At 44.3% G+C, this 17,363-nt stretch overlaps 1 long non-coding RNA gene across 1 annotated transcript in view; it reads right to left on the bottom strand.

The window, feature by feature from the left end:
• Positions 1-205: 205 nt before the first annotated feature.
• The window catches only part of LOC309533355, a 99,112-nt gene continuing 81,954 nt past the window's right edge, over positions 206-17,363 (bottom strand). Inside the window, exon 2 of the long non-coding RNA XR_014220162.1 lies at positions 206-896. This is a non-coding gene — a long non-coding RNA (uncharacterized lncRNA). The remainder of the gene's footprint in view (positions 897-17,363) is intronic.

A 17,363-nucleotide genomic window follows, 5' to 3' on the forward strand; every position in this document is an offset into this window, starting at 1 on the left:
ACACAGAATTCTCATTACATTCCTTGATGTAGGATTCAACTCCCTGGCTTCATCACACCATTTGCTCTTCAAATCCTATTGTATAAGCATCCAGTCTCTTAGGCAGAGGCTTCTAGCCTTCCAGCATTTTTTATTATTATTTTAAAAACAACGCAGAGTTGTTTTTCTTTCTTCTTTTGTCTTTCTTTTTTAATTATGGTGGGGGGGGGGAGAGCACACTGACCATCCAACCATCCCACCACTTCAACCCAACCTGAAGGCATAGTTCAGATCTAAACAATAATAGCAAAGTTGCTGATATCAATATAAAGAGTCTGAAAGTTGCTGGTATCAATATAAAGGAACCTGTTAACAACCATATACTGTGGGATGCGGCAGGTGCAATTTGTCCTGTAGAATCTTTGTTAGATGAATGGCCAGCAGTCCATCATAAAAGTATAATGTGTTTTTTCCCTCTAGCCACACAAAGTCTTTGCGTCAGTTTTTTTCAGAAAATGCTGTGTCCCAATGTTTTCCTTTATTCCATTTGTATTTATATACCGCACTCTCACACATATCAGGGCAGTGCAAAGCAATACAAAGCACATTTTAGAAACCATTAAAAGCAGTACAGCACAATCATTAAGATGATTGGCTACTCAAGAACATTTTAAACAATGGCACAGGCTAGTTGGCATTAAAAGATCTTCAAAGCATGAAAGGCAAAAAGCTAGCAAGCCTGTCAAATCTCTGCTGAAAGAATGTCCCACAGCATGGGGCTGGTGACATTAAATGCCTGAATTCCAGTGAAGGCGTGTTGTGCTTCTGTAAGACATGGCTCTGAAAGGTTGGACAACCAACTTTGTGCAAGCTGGCCGAAGTGACTGCTTGCCCTGTTCTTGGGTTCAGCTATTCACCTGTAAAATGAAAAAAGAGACACATTAATTACATAAAATATAATGTGGGAAGACGATTTTGCTGGTGATGGTGATGATGAAGATGATGAAGAAGAAGAATTTTAAACGATGTAACTCTAGAAATTCTCCAAACTTCACAAAAGGATCCCAGCTAATGATTCAAGGGGGTGCTGACTCCCAACATGCTGACCAAGGGGATATCAGAAAGCATCAATATATCTTGGAGACCACAGATAAAAACTGTTGGTTAAAAACTGAGGCCTTTTTGCTGTGTTTAAGAGTGGTCGCAAGCAACCAATACATTTTCCTATTAAGCATATTTGCCCAACAGTACTGATCCACTCTTCTGGATCAGTCTTTCTGGGCTAGCTGCCCACATCTTATCCATATCTGCTCTTCATAGCTAAAGGCAGTTGTGGTTCTGGATAAGGCCATGTATGACTCTGTGTTTGTGTGTGTGTGTGTGTGGAATGACATACCTCGGGTTACGAACACTGCGGGTTGTGCGTTTTTGGGTTGAACCCAGAAGTACCAGAAAGGGGTTATTTCTGAGTTTCGGCACCCGCGCATGTGCAGAAGCTCAAAATGACGTCACGCGCATGTGCAGAAACACCAAATCATGTCTTGCACGTGCACAGACGCGGCGCTTCAGGCTGCTAATGCTGTGGGTTACGAACGTGCCTCCCACACGGATCACATTTACAACCCGAGGTATGACTGTACTAGACATTGAAATCGCTGCCTCCCACATCACCCATCATTTTTCTCCTGCCAGTAGGTGGCAGTGCTACAGGGACATAAAACCCAGTGGTGACGAGGCTTAGATCCCTGAACTTACTACGTAGTATTTTGACTTCCTCTGTAACTGGATCAGCTTCCCATGTCCTGAATCTCCAGTGTACCAGGGGAACCTGATGTGTGCCCCCACATGCATTACAGAGAAATGAGCCAAGTCTTGCTGCATCATGGCCAAGCAGATTCTTTTTTCAGAAAATTCCACCCATGATCCATTTTTTAGCCAATGCAAATGTTGCTTTCTGAACATCTGTACATGACAAGCCACTTGGAATCCTGCCTGTCCCATGTGAATGTACACAAGCGCCCCTCTAGGTTGGCATGTCTGGAACTGATTACATCCAGGCTTTTCCTACAGCTGCATTCTATGAAATGGTTGCATGGAGGCCTTGACACAGGGTTAATTTATTTCTGAGATGATAAATTCCCCTCATTTTTAGAGGAGGGGGGGCGTTTTGGGGTTTCTTTGAAAGAGCTTCAATGTAAAAACCTCCAAAAGGTAGCAGAGAAAACCCTAGTTTTGACTGAAGAAATTTAGGAAGACCACAAATTAGAGCAGAGGGCACAGGGAGGGAAGAGAGACTCTCAGGTGCACAGGGAAATGGTTTAGTAGGCCCAGAGCATTTTGACAAAAAAAAAAAAAATCTTCTTCTGGGTGTGGGTGGTGTGTGGGTGTGGGTGTGTATGAAATGTCTAAAAGACTTGAAAAAGATCAGATAAAATTTTCTGGAAATATCTTTTTACACATTTTATAGCCTCTTATTCCTCTTTTTAGACATTTGTATTGGATCTTTTCCAAGCCCTTCAGACATTTCAGGTTATATATACAGTGGTACCCCGCAAGACGAACGCCTCGCGAGACGAAAAACTCGCAAAACGAAAGGTTTTTTCGTTTTCGAGTTGCCTCGCAAGACGAATTTCCCTATGGGCTTGCTTCGCAAGACGTCTTTTGCAGCAAGGGGCTGCAGGGAGATCGCTATCTCCCCGCAGCCCCTTGCTTCAAAAGAGGTCCAGGGGCAGCGGGAAGCTAAGCGCTTCTTCCCCGCTGCCCCCCGACGTCTTTTGCAGCAAGGGGCTGCGGGGAGATCGCTTCTCCCGGTGCTCCGAAGCCGGGCGGGGGGCAGGGGACACCTCCCGCCGCCGCGGGGACACCTTTTGAAGGCAGGCGGGGGGGGAGCAAAGACTTTCGCCCCCCGCCCGCCTTCAGAAGAGGTCCAGGACCTCTTCTGAAGGCTGGCGGGGGGCAAAAGTCTTTGTCCCCCCCTGCCTGCCTTCCCAGGGGCTTTTAAATCGCCCCGGACAGCGGAGAAGTCCTCCGCTGTCTGGGGCGATTTTAAAATGCCGCCCGCCAGCATTTTAAGATCGCCCGGACAGCGGAGAAGTCCTCCGCTGTCCAGGGGTTTTTTAAAATGCTGGGGGTGGGAAGAAAAGCCCTTTCCCCCCCCCAGCCTTCAGAAGAGGTCCGGGGACAGACTGTCCCCGGACCTGGTCTGAAGGCGGTTTCCCTAGGAACGCATTAATTGATTTTCAATGCATTCCTATGGGAAACCGTGCATCGCAAGACGAAAAAACCGCAAGACGAAGAGACTTGCGGAACGAATTAATTTCGTCTTGCGAGGCACCACTGTATATATATCTGTGTGTGTGTGTGTGTGTGTGTGTGTGTGTGTGTGTGTAAAAAACATACCCCCAGAATAAGATTTTTGTTGAAACACATCACTTTTCTGTACAACCAAGAGTTTCTCTTTCCTTTCTTCCGGGGGTGGGCAATTTCAAACAAATACCATTATGAAAATCATTGTGTGTGTGTGTGACTTTCTACTTCAGAAAGAAGAGGAATTAAAATTAATAACAGGAGCCAGTTGCATGTAGTGGTTCAGGATGTGCGAGAGGAAGTCCTCAACCCATAGCCCATCTCAGCCATGATCTCACCTTAGGCAAGGCACATTCTCTCAGACTTAGGCTTCATACACATCATACTTTTAAAGCACATTATTTTCTCCAAAGAATCATGGGAATTGTAGCTCTGTGAGGGGTAAATTACAGTTTCCCAGTTTCTTGGAGGGGGGTGCCTTAAGTGTATGGTAACTATGCAGCACAGAGACATGCACCATCTGCAGTATGGGCAGAATGAATCTTTCCTACCTTACTGTGCTGCTGTGAAGATTAATGAGGCTGCATAAATGCCATTCTTACATCTCTAGAAATGTTTTTATTGGTTGGAATCCAGTTTGTGTTCATGTGCTAGCGGAAGGGGATTTGATTGAGTGGGTGCCTCTCCAGCTAAAGAGGTGATACCTCTGATGAGCCCCATGGGGACGTCCTGGGAGGACTGGTTGGAGGTGGAAGAGGATTGGGATGAGGTCACCGAGTCTGATGTCAGGAAGGGGCTGAATGGTGGATTGGGAGACATAATAAACCATCTAGAGCCAGACATCCCAGTGGAGGAGGCATCACCTGATCCAGCCCTCCACCTCCTTTCAACAAGGATGCTCAAGGAATCAGGGAGACATGGGAACCTGAGTCGGAGCATGACCCTGCTGAACCAGGCCAGCATCTCTCACCCAGGACATGCCCTTGGAGGTGCCAGTGCAAGCAGATCCAGCTCACTCACAGGAGTGCCTGCCTGCTTGCCCAGTTCCATTGGTTGGGATGAGAACTATGTGAGTGACTGTGAGCCCATCCCACTCTTCAAAAGAGAAACCATGGGTGTGTGTCAGGGAGATAACCTATTAGTTTGTGCCAACGCTATTTTTCTAGAAAAAGAGGTGCTAGAACTCATCGTGAACGCCTCCCTTCTTTTCTTAGAACTGCAATGGCGCCCACCAGAGAGGTGCCAGAACTGAGTTTCAGTGAGGTCTGGCTGGAGAAAAAGCCCTAACCATGCATCTTGGAACCCTGTTTCTGTGTAGCCCATCAGCTAATTATGTTTAAACCATGTAATGGCTTGTGGTATAAAGCATTCGGGAATAATCAGCTGAGAAGCCGAGTACCATGTCTGAGAGTAGGAGCTGGGGCAATATTTGCTGCGTCCCTTTTCCTCTTCCCCTTCCCCTGCACTCCAGCACTTCTTTAAAATTTGCTCCAGATAATTATGGACATTTCAGAACAGGGTAGGAAGTAGCATTGCCGGGGAGTGGAACCTCAAGGAGTAACTGGCAAAATTTGCCTCCCCTTAGTAATGATATTTACTGGATCAAAAGCACTTCCATGGGTACAAGGACACCAAATGGACCTTCCTTCCTTCCTTTGCTGTACAGTGGTACCTCTGGTTACGTACTTGATTCGTTCCAGAGGTCTGTTCTTAACCTGAAACTGTTCTTAACCTGAAGCACCACTTTAGCTAATGAGGCCTCCCACCACCGCCACGCGATTTCTGTTCTCATCCTGAAGCAAAGTTCTTAACCCGAGGTACTATTTATGGGTTAGCGGAGTCTGTAACCTGAAGCGTATGTAACCTGAAGCGTATGTAACCCGAGGTACGACTGTAGTATGTTTATTATGTGATGTCACTAGTGATTTAAATGTTTACTTGCCACACTGATGCCTTTGCTTTTGTTTGGTTTTGCTTGTGCCTCACCCTGCCTACAAATGCATGCCCACTGCAAATCAGCTGACTGCTAGCTTTTACTAATGAGCCAGTGCATTAGGTTTGCAACCTTATTTCATCACACACAGAGAGAGAGACAGACACACAAAAATACATTCATCTTTAACCACAAGCAAAATAAAGGGAGAAGCTGATGAAGATCTCCGACAAGTGATGCAGCCTGGCTTCTCTAACTGATGTCACAGTTCCTGTGGCCAAAAAAGAAACATGTTTGTTGCTAAGCAACACTATGTATATATTTCACTTGCCTGTTCCCACTTGGGATTTAACATATGCATTTTCACTTTCATCTCTGATGCATAGTTACATTTGTTTGCTTTGAGTGCCAAGATGAATGGAAACTGTCCAGTATAGGATATGCAAAAAGTACTGAAAGCTCAGGGGAAGATTTACCAACCTGAGCCATTGTTCTGCAGTGTAGTTTCAGTGAGAAACCTACTGAGTGCCATTCACCAGTGGCTGAGCCAGTTTCTCCATTGAGAAAAGATGCTGGGATTTGTGTTTAAAAGGACTACTGGTCCCCAAAGGTGCTGCCAATGAAGCCAAGGGACTTGGGCTTCGAATGATTTACCTCTGATGCAATCAAAGGGAGCATAGCTGCAACTCTAAGCATGCTAATAGAGGATAACTTCCATTCAAAAGTCTTTTAGATTGGTGTATAAACACTACTTGAATTTAATTGGATTGTGGATGTGTTCTAGGTAATGGGATATCTTGACTCATTTAATCACCTTCTTTTTAAATGTCAACTTTTCCAGACCTTATCCCTGTTGAATTTTGTATACTAATCTCATGTTGCTGATGAACCTTCCTTGTTGAAAGCAATGACACGTGTGCCCCCACTGCACACTTTTTGTCCCATACCCCCAAACACATACCACTTTTTCAATTTATTTAGACCAATAGCATGTACAACATTTTTTAAAAAAATGCATCAGGCCGGAGAAACGGAACAGAAAAACAGATATTAGTTATGATAAGCAGCATTATGAAGTTAAAAAATACTGTAAACTAAAACATGAAAACCTAGATACCTTAAAAGTACTTTAAAAAAAGAAGAAGTCCAGTAACAAATTTTACTTAGTGGAATTCCAAGGGAAATTATTCGTTATTTTTTCACGTTTAGTCACAATGTGCGCTCAATAATTAAATGACAAGATCTGGCACGGGATTTTCTAAACAAAAGCCCATGTTATGATAAAAACTAAAGGGATATAAGCAGCTTCCTTCTAGGTTTACTATTGTCTCTATTAATAAGCATTAAAGAGAGAGAAACACTGGAGGAATTCTCCCAGTGTACATGGTTTGAATTTTACTATGCTTTTCAGATTAGTTTAATTTCCCACTGGAAGTTGGCTCTTCATAAATATTGGCCTAGAATTATAATCATGTAAGACAAAACTATTGTGTTTGGGCTGTTCTTGTCCGTTCCCATTTACTCCTAATATGCAGAACTTGAAGCTTCAGACACGGACCTAAGCATTCAGCAAGAAAGACATCACGACAAATGCCGGTCTCTGATATCAGAGTTCAAGCACTTGGGAATGCATAACGAAAATATGTTGTTTTAACTTCACAGAACATCTTAAAATACTAAGCAAATTGGCAATTGCAGACTCTCCCCCTAAAAAATAAATGAATTAGAAGACACTAAAAGATTTCCCAACCACTAATCCAGAATTAAGCAGCAAGACTGGTGACTGGGGGCAGCTGCAGAGACCATATAACACCGGTCCTGAAAGACCTACATAGGCTCCCAGTACGTTTCCGAGCACAATTCAAAGTGTTGGTTTTGACCTTTAAAGTCCTAAACGGCCTCGGTTCAGTATACCTGAAGGAGCGTCTCCACCCCCATCGTTCTGCCCGGACACTGAGGTCCAGCGCCAAGGGCCTTCTGGCAGTTCCCTCACTGCGAGAAGCAAAACTACAGGGAACCAGGCAGTGGGCCTTTTCGGTAGTGGTGCCTGCCCTGTGGAATGCCCTCCCATCAGATGTCAAAGAGATAAACCACTACCTGATATTTAGAAGACATCTGAAGGCAGCCCTGTTCAGGGAAGTTTTTAATGTGTGACATTTTAATGTATTTTTAATCTTTGTTGGAAGATGCCCAGAGTGGCTGGGGAAGCACAGCCAGATGGGCGGGGTACAAATAATAAATTATTTTATTATTATTATTATTATTATTATTATTATTATTATTATTATTATTCCCAGCCCAGCATTCTAAGTTTTGCACAAAAAGTAATGTAACCATGTAAGGCACGTGGGTGGCGCTGTGGGTTAAACGACAGAGTCTAGGACTTCCTGATCAGAAGGTCGGCGGTTTGAATCCCCGCAATGGGGTGAGCGCCCATTGCTAGGTCCCTGCTTCTGCCAACCTAGCAGTTCGAAAGCACGTCAAAGTGCAAGTAGATAAATAGGTACCGCTCCGGTGGGAAGGTAAACGGCGTTTCCGTGCACTGCTCTGGTTTGCCAGAAGCGGCTTAGTCATGCTGGCCACATGACCCGGAAGCTGTACGCCGGCTCCCTCGGCCAATAAAGTGAGATGAGTGCCACAACCCCAGAGTTGGTCATGACTGGACATAACGGTCAGGGGTCCCTTTACCTTTCCCTAATGTAAGCATTACAGAGATTCCTTCAAGTTCAAGTGTGGACCAAGCTTGTTATGTATCCCCAAATGTCAATACTGCTGTAGTGTACAGTTGCCATGCGACATTTTTGCCTACACACACTGGGCTGTATTAAACACTGCTTTTCCATTTGCGCAACAGACTTCTGCTTCTTCGACAAAACTTCTCACTTCTCTCCACTTCCCTCTAAATCAGCCTCTAAATCAGCTCAAGAGGGTTGAGGAAGGGGAACTCCAATTACACAAGTGGGATGTCGCATATATACAAGGTGTGACCGGAAAGTTCAGTGAATGGTCACAGAAATAGGACAGCGAGAAATATTCGAACATACAATCGGCATCAAGAACCCACGAAATGCTCACAATTGTGTACGGAGAGGAAGCTGTAACTCAAAAGACAGTGTATGAATGGCTTAAGTGTTTCTGTAAAGGGCGGCAAACCATCGAAGATGACCCTTGGTCTGGCAGACCGTTGATGAGCAGAACGGTGGCAACTGTTGACAGAGTTCATGAGTTATTGATGCAGGATCAATGTTTGTCTGTCCGAATGGTGGCAGAAGAGTTGCATATTCTGCGTGAAATCATTACTGAGGTTCCTGAGTTGTCCCACTCTCCATATTCTCCTGATCTGGCCCCACCAGATTTCTTTCTTTTTCCAAAACTGAAATCTGCACTGAAAGGGCAGTGATTTCCCAACATTTCACACGTCCAAGCTGCTGTGAGGAGAAAACTGAAAGCAGTACGAAAAGAGGACTTCTCCAGAAGTTTCCAACAGTTCTACGAACGTTGGCAATGGTGCATTGTGTCAGAGGTGGCCTACTTTGAAGGCCTGTAAGGTATGTATGTCTGAATATTTCTCGCTGTCCGATTTCTGTGACCATTCACCGAACTTCCCAGTCACACCTTGTAGCAAAAGAAAGAAAGAAAGGAAGGAAGGAAGGAAGGGAGGGAGGAAGGAAGGCTCATATATTCAGTTGTGGAATCCCACTTGTACAAAGGACTTCTGCTTGCTCAATTAAGACTTCCTGGCCCTCCTTTTTCTCCTGCCTGTCCTGAGTGGCCCTAAAATCTGTTTTGGGTAGTTGTGGGGGGGCAACAAACAGATTGCATGGGGTACAGGAGGCTGCAGCGAGGAGGAAGTAAAGGGAATCTGTTTGAATCTGCTGGTGTGACATTGGATCTCACCATTTATGTAGACATGTTCATAGATCATAGGATTGTAGAGTTTGAAGGGACCCCAAGGTTTGTCTAGTCAAACCACTTGCAATCAATCACCAGCATCAATCACAGCAATGGATGCAAATATATTTGAAACCGCCTTTTACCAAGCCAGACACTTGAACCATTAGTTCCGTATTGCCTACCCCAGCTGCCAGTGGCTCTCAAACGCTTCAGTCCAAGGTCTTTTCCAGTACTCATGTCTGTCTGCGGTCCTTTTTAGCTGAAGATGCCAGGGAATGAATTTGAGACTGCCAGCATATAAAGCACATGCTCTATCGCTGAACTGTGATATGTATGCACATACAAAAAACCCATCTTCCCATTACAGCCCAGCCCTTTGTTACTGTCTGGGTCTATCCAGCATATACAGAAATGAAAGAGAAAATTCTAAGTGTGTCAAGACTGGCTACTATTGGAAGCAGAACACTAGATGTACCTTTAGCTAATGTAGCAAAGCAATCCTTAGCCTTTTAGAATATGACTTTCAAGCAGACTTCACACTGCAGAAATTCAAAACTTATGTTTATAGGAATTCTGTATTTTCTTTTGTACAGAAACCATTGCATTCAACACTTATTTGTTGAGAACAAGAACTCAATTTTTAAAAACAAAGACGGCTAACGACCATTCCTGCCAATCCCTATTGCTAGACAGAGGCTGCTCTTATGTAGGGGATAAAGTCACAGAGTTTACAGTACACAGAGATTTGCTGAGATTTGCCATTTAGGCATGCAAATCAGATTGTAGCCTAAAGCCATGAGAGATTTGTGCTTAAACCATCTCCAAAATTTGGAATGCATTAAACAGTGACAGCAGCTTCAGAGTTTAATTTTGGATGTGCCAGTTTTTTACTCCAGCCCGGTTTTACTAGAGGATAGCTATTCTTGGTCACAATTTTCTGGGGAAAGGAAAGCTGGAATCAGTACTGGTATAATTTAAACAAAGTCATTTGGCGGTACTTTCCATGGATAGAGACAACTGAGTTTGTATATTAAGCAGTTGGGCATTTATGAACACTATTATAATGGGTGATGTGAGGGAGCCTGGTGGGTTATTTCTGCGTTTTGCTCAGACTTTGCAAAGCCCCACAACTGCTGCTCCGCTGCTCCGTATAGTTTACATTTGTGTAGAGCCAATTTAAATGTTCAATAGGCAGTATTGTACAGTCTGTTTCGTTTACAGATATCATAGGTGGGGAATTGCTTGTTTGAAAGGAGAAAGTTCTTTCTGATGCTTAGTTGGAATCCCCTTTCTTGTAACTTGAAGCCATTGGTTTGGATCCTACCCTCTGGAGCTGGAGAACACGAGTGTCCTCCATCTTCCATGTGACAGAGCTGAAGATATTTGAAGGTGGCTATCATGTCTCCTCTCAGTCTCTTCTTTTCCAAGCTACCATACAATTCCCTCAACTGTTCCTCATAAGGCTTGCTTTCCAGACCTTTGATCATCTTGGTTGTCCTCTTGTACACACCTTCCAGTTTGTCAATAGCCTTCTTAAATTGTGGCGCCCAGAACTGGACACAGTAATCCACGTGTGGTCTAAAGCACGATACAGTAATGTTGCTTTTGGGCATATGTACACCAAGGCCTGAGGTTCCCCACCCCTGTTCCAGAAGGTAGGCAGGGATAGTGGGCAAAAGAGCAGCAAGCCATGACTATTTGTATGCACTTCTTCAAAACTGTTAAGAAAACAGATGCCACTCCCAGGCAAAGGTGGGCAACTTTGTCCTCACCAAACTCTTCCTGGCTGACAGGAGCAAGCCAACATTAAATCACACCGAGCCCATTGAAATTAAGTCTCTATTATTAGCAAAAACAGGATCTGCACAAGAGCATCAGGCCTAATGAGCACAGCAACTCATGTCCATGAAGTTTTGCACCCGTGAAGCAGTTGCCGAGACTAAACGTTTCCGCCTTCCCACAGCCGGCTGTGTCTCCTCCTCTCCAGGGTTTTCTACAAGCAATCAGAGACTGTGCCTGTGTGCCTGTCTTTGCTCCTTCTGCTTCATGCCTCTCCTGGTTCTAGGAGACATGGGAGGAGGGAAGCTTCTCACAGCAGGAGGGGGAGACCCCTGTGTCTCTTCACAAGCCTGACCCATCTCTGCCTCTTGGGTTCCCTCATCCCACTCTCCTGCTTCTGATTCTGGACTTCTCTCTGCCACAGACTCTTCCCAAACCATAAGTGCTGTTACGTCTTCAGCTTCTGACACCAGTTCCTCCCTCTTTTTGTCTGACCACTCATTGTTGTCCCACCACCACTCCCCATGCTCTGAGCCTTCTTCCCTTGGGGGTTCTGTAGCTGGTTGCTCCCACCATTCCTCTCCATCCAACCAGTCTATGACTTCCTATTTATTTATTTATTTATTTACTTACTTACTTACTTACTTACTTACTTATCTGCATATTATTTGTACTCGCAGCCCCACCTTTCACTGAATGAGTTATTCTTCTGCCTACAAAAGACTACCACCACTTCCCTTCTGAGCATAATTCCTGCCCTCCCCCCTTTTTAAGAGCTCTGAAATATTCGGTTCAAATATTTGGTCTAAATCACAGAGCCTAGGGCTTGCCAATCAGATGGTCGTCGGTTCGAATCTACAATGGGGTGAGCTCCCATTGCTCGGTCCCTGCTCCTGCCAACCTAGCAGTTCAAAAACACGTCAAAGTGCAAGTAGATAAATAGGTACCGCTCCAGCGGGAAGGTAAACATGAGCTGCTCTGGTTCTCCAGAAGCGGCTTAGTCATGCTGGCCACATGACATGGAAGCTGTACGCCGGCTCCCTCGGCCAGTAAAGCGAGATGAGCACCACAACCCCAGAGTCATCCGAGACTGGACCTAATGGTCAGGGGTCCCTTTACCTTTTTAATCCTGATTCCTTTCTCTCAACACTCTGCCATTTGCAGAACTAAGTCAAGCTAACATACTTGTTGGCATGTATTCCAGTGGAAGTCCTGTGGACTTCAGTGGACTTCTCAAAATGTGGGCAAGCTTTTGCAGTCAACTGCGGTAAGACATGCAGAATGCACCAAGAAATGATATCTCGTGGTTTTTATATACACTCACATAGCACACATAAATGCATACTCTGAATATAGAAGATTCTTGATCCTTCCTCATGCCACAATATAAAATAGTTATATCCTTACTGGGAAAATCCTACTAGGGAGGTACTTGAACCATATATAGCAGGGCTTACAGGTTGCAGGGGAGGAGAGATGCTTTCTTTTTGTTTTAGACTGACATGACACAATCCTTTTGATCTGGCTTTTATGTTGGGATAAGGAACGAATGGAGAAAAATACAATTAAGGCTACACAAATCTCACATCCCAATTGTAAGCAATGCTAACATTGAGGCCCGGAATAGGATTTTTTTTATTATTTATCTGCATCTGCTTTGCCTTTTAAAATAAAATCTCGCTCAGCCTTAGGAAAATATTCATGAGCTAAAGCTGGCAATAGAAAAATAATTATTTGAAAAACATTCTATGAGGAGAGTTGTGTGCTTCCCTACTGGATGCCAGTTAAAATGAGCTAATTTGTTTTACCAGTAGCTTAAGAAAACCCCAGCACAGCAGCACGACAATTATATCCAGGTGCAAGGACTTAATTCAAGCAATTCTAGGTGGATCTTTCCAGTCTGCTCTATGGGCCCCATCCTCAGCAGCAGACAGGAACAGATGCCCTTGAAAACGCGATCCAGCCAGTCCTTCAATATTGAGCTTGAAATGCTTTCAGAAGGAGCTGGGGAGCTGTGTGTGTGTGTGTGTGTGTGTGTAGGAAGTGATGTTCTTCTAGCCAATAAATCAATTAAAACATAAGGAAGAAATACCAGTGCTGCAAGTGAAAAGTGAATCTAAGTGAATCAATTTCCTTTCTCCCTTGGATTCATTCCTATTCTCAGCATAAACGCAAAATTTGAAATTCTGTGGCACATTTTTTTTAATGTGCTAAAAATCCTCCAATCTCTTATTCTGGAGTGTCATGGTTTCTTTTAGTGGGTACATTCAGGAATCAAATCTGAGCACTATATGTTTAACAAACAGAATAAAAAGTAAACTATTCAATTTGTTCTTGGACAATTTTAATACAGTGTCTGAACGCACTCCTCCCAAAAGCTTAGCTGCATGTATTGGGTGACAGCAAAAGGAAGACACTGGCTGTTTTCAGCTACATAGTTACTGTTATTTGTTAGGCATCTCACTTCTGTGGATTAGGATGCATCAGTATCCAGTCCTTTTCTCATATGGCTGACTCCAGTTTGTGAAAGTTTCCACGGGGCCAATAAGCCAAAATGGCACATAAGATGCTGCTTGAGGAAGTGGGAAGAGATTTGGCTGCTGCTTATTTGTTGAAACCACCCTTCATCCCATCCCATAGGATCTCAGGGCAGTGAACAAGCAGATTGGAACAGCCACGTAAAGCGTTAGCTTAAAACATAAGCAAAGTTAAATTTAAAACAGTTCAACAGTGGTCGTACTAATAAGCACACCCAAGCTGCAGACCTCCTTCACATGTCTGTGTGAAAATCTGTTTTAAACCAATGCCTGATGTACAGGTAGGAAACGGGAGCCAAGATCTCAGAATTTGTCCTATGCCACTTGCCAGGGGCGTAGCTAGCTGCTCCAGCACCGGGAGCGGCGGGGGCAGGGGTATCCGTGCATGGGGGCACTGTGGCGATCTGCACAACGGGGGCAAGGTGAGCTGCCCACAGAGGTGCCGCGGCGATCCGCCCATGGATTCCACTGGCAGACACAAGTCCCATGCTGCTGTTTTGGGCAGCGAGGGGCCTCTAGCCACCGCCTCACTCCCAGGAAAGACATGTGGCTTGGGCACGCTGCAGGCCAAGCCCCACAGTAAGTGCCACCGCCTGTGGTCAGTGGCATAGCGTGGGGGGTGCAGGGGGGCCGGCCGCACCGGGTGCAACATCTGGGGGTTAGGGTTAGGGGGCGCAAATCCACGGGTTAGGGGGTGCAAATTACTTGCCTTGCCCCGGGTGCTGACAACCCACGCTACGCCACTGCCTGTGGTGTGCCTTTTTTCACCCCCTCAGGGATGACACCCAGGGTGAATCGCACCCACCACACACTCCTTCCTTCGCCCCTACCACTTGGACTTCCATTCACTAGCAATATATTTAAATTCCATGCTTTTCCAGCCCATCGTACTTATTAGAGAGTGCCAGTTGCCATACGAAAGGGGCAAGCCTAATCATTGGCTTTCCAATAGCAGTGTAGTCCTGAACTATATTCTCTTACAAACATGTTCCAGCTTCATTTGGCAGTTCTCTCTCTGTCTCTCAGATTGTTTTTAAATCACAAATTAACATTTCAGCCATTTACAGTATTTATGGCCTGGCTGTTCTGCAATGATTACATACCACCTTACCTCCCCAAACCACCGAATTGCTGGCTCCAGGCCTGACTCCATTGTATTATCGCACTTTAAGGCTAAAACGTTGATTGAAATATTATCTACACTGATTGTAAACCCAATGCATTTCACATCTCTTGTTGGCTTGCTGACAAATAGACTATTAAGGCACTTAATAGGAGTCAGTCAAAAAACTTGGCTCAACCTGGCCAGTTACCTAGCTCCAATCTAATTTTTCCAAGGTCTGCTTGCAAAATCCTTGTTCTAAGCTACCTAGCAGAGGAGACTTGGTAATGTTATCTTAATTAATATGCAAGGAACCTGCAATGATTTTCAAGAGGTAGAGGTGCTGAGCTGTAATTTTGCTTTGGTCTTGCAAGTTCAGTTGACCTTGGGGACATAACGAGGCTCCTTTTAATCATAAAATATAGTATTCTATTATTTTTCTAATTTTACAGGTAGAGAAACAGAAACTGGCTGCTATACACTGGATTTTCTCTTTTGCACACTTTCCTGAGCGTAAGCCCTATTGAAAGCAGTGGGACTTGCTTCTGAGTAACAATGCATAGGATTGCACGGCATATGGGCAAGTGCAAATTATTATCGAAACCTTTACCATGCAAATCTGTTAACACCTGAATAACACAACCCCTGATGCTATTTACATATAATCAAGGTAGCAGGTGCAATTTGCATAATCAGAAATGCTAAGCTGGAGTGTAGTGGATGCTTCCATACAGAGAACTTTCAGAGTGTCTGGCTCACAGATTCAGCACAGCTGATACCCGCAAGCCAGATGAGGGCAAGGCTGGTTCCTGTGATGGACACCATCAGTCCAAATGGCAGAGAGGTTGGGGGAGCTAGCAGGACCAGTACAGATGGCACAGTCCAGAGAAGCAGTAGCACAAACTCTTGCATTACTTGGCACATCTTCCTTGCGATGTACAACACGCCCCCCCCCTTCCCGCCCTAATTCTGGTGTAACACTACAGTGCTAAATCAGCCGTGGGGAAGCAGCCGTCTGGAGGTTGCCATAGTTATTGATTCTGTCCCATCATTACAAGGGAAATAGTTAATGGTTGGCTAGCTAGGCCAATATGCTGACAACAGTAGTCCAGATGTGATAATAGGACGCTACCACACCAGACTTGGGGGAGCAGGTTTGCTGCTGGAGATTTTGCTTTGTTTTTCTCAGATGGACAAAGCATTAGTTAACGGTGGTATTCCAGATTTTAAACACAGGCTGTGATACTGATTTCCGTGGATTTTAAATGTCTTCATATTGAATGATACAGCGGTAAGCCAGACAGATGACAGGTTGAAATCCTTCATGCGTGCGCACACACACACACACACACACACACACACATGCATCACTTACATCCCATTGGACCTCAACGTCTACATACAGGTTTTTTGTGGGATTAAAACAGCCACACTAACAAAGAGATACACAGCTACTGTGATAGTTTTCAAGCCAGTGAGGTTAGGATTTTTTTTTTTTATTGCTTCCATGGTAGCAGTAATATAAATTTACACACTAAATGTTCACACAGAAAGGTCCTAAAAGTTCTTTATATTGCAGATTTACAGGCAAGCCCCGCCAAACTCCGACGGCAACACTTTGTGCTGTTATGATTTTCCCATCTTAACTAGCACTAATGAGAGGTGTACCAGGCAATTCAGATTAAACTAGTGAGTCGTGCTTATTCAAATATAATGTGAGCAATCTGGACATCTTGAAAGCCTGCCAAGATGGGCTCATAAAAAAAACCTGCCAAAAATCTGAGTCCTGAGTTCAGCCAAGCATGTGTGGCTGGTTCCCATGAACATTACAAATAAAATTAAAACCAGTTGGAAGCCTTGTTTTTTCTTTCTTTCTTTCTTTTTCTTTCCTAAAGCAACCAAACTCCTTCCCCACCCGAAAGAAATACTTGGGCCTAATAGAACCTGCCCTTTTAAACCACCTCTCTGCACCCAGAAGAAATTTGGAGGATGAACTAAAAAGAGGTTTTTGTTTCAGCTCTTCCCTTCTCTGGATCCTGGTTTCTTGACAAGGGGGTGAGGAGGGGGGGGAACAGCCAATGGAAACACATTTTTTTCCAAGGGGGATATACATTTCATCCTGGAATCAAAAGCACAGTATTTCACCAGCTCCTAATTTAAAACACACTTTACAGAGGCATATCTTATTCAGCTGAGCCTTTGAAACTGATTTAAGGTGAGAATTAGGAATAAAATATATAGGGCCAAATTTGCTGCCAGATATAAAGGCACAAACACATTACACCAGGTTTAAATTTGTGTCAGATTTTGCTCTCAATTGCTTCAGATTTATAACTCCATTTGGAGAACTGACTTCAGTTGTGTGGCTTGAGACTTACGGCAGTGACAATGAGTGCAGAATGTTCCTTGCAGAGGGAGATTTAAGGTGAAGGCAGTCAAGCCATTCCTTTTACAGCCAAAGCATTTCCTACAAGTCTTTCAAAGCCCTAGCATAACATGCACAATGATCCTCAGACAATTAGCAATTGTGTGTGTGCTTCTTTTTTTAAAAAGTAAATAGCAGTCCTAGGTGCATGATCCAGATTGGGGAGTGGGGAGTTAACCCTTCCACACTGTATTCCCAATGCAAATCCCTCCCACAAATATTGCTATTTTCACCAGGATGATCAATATCAGCCACAACTCTGCAGGCTGTTTTCATTCTCCATACTTGCTGGATTTCCTAAACTTTTATGAACTTATTGAAGAAGCAGGTTGGACACAGTAAGGTAAAGGGTACCCCCAAAGCGGTACCTATTTATCTACTTGCACTTTGACGTGCTTTCAAATTGCT

This window comes from Podarcis vaucheri (assembly GCF_965113315.1).
Source record: "Podarcis vaucheri genome assembly, chromosome: 5".
Taxonomy (NCBI): Eukaryota; Metazoa; Chordata; class Lepidosauria; order Squamata; family Lacertidae; genus Podarcis; species Podarcis vaucheri.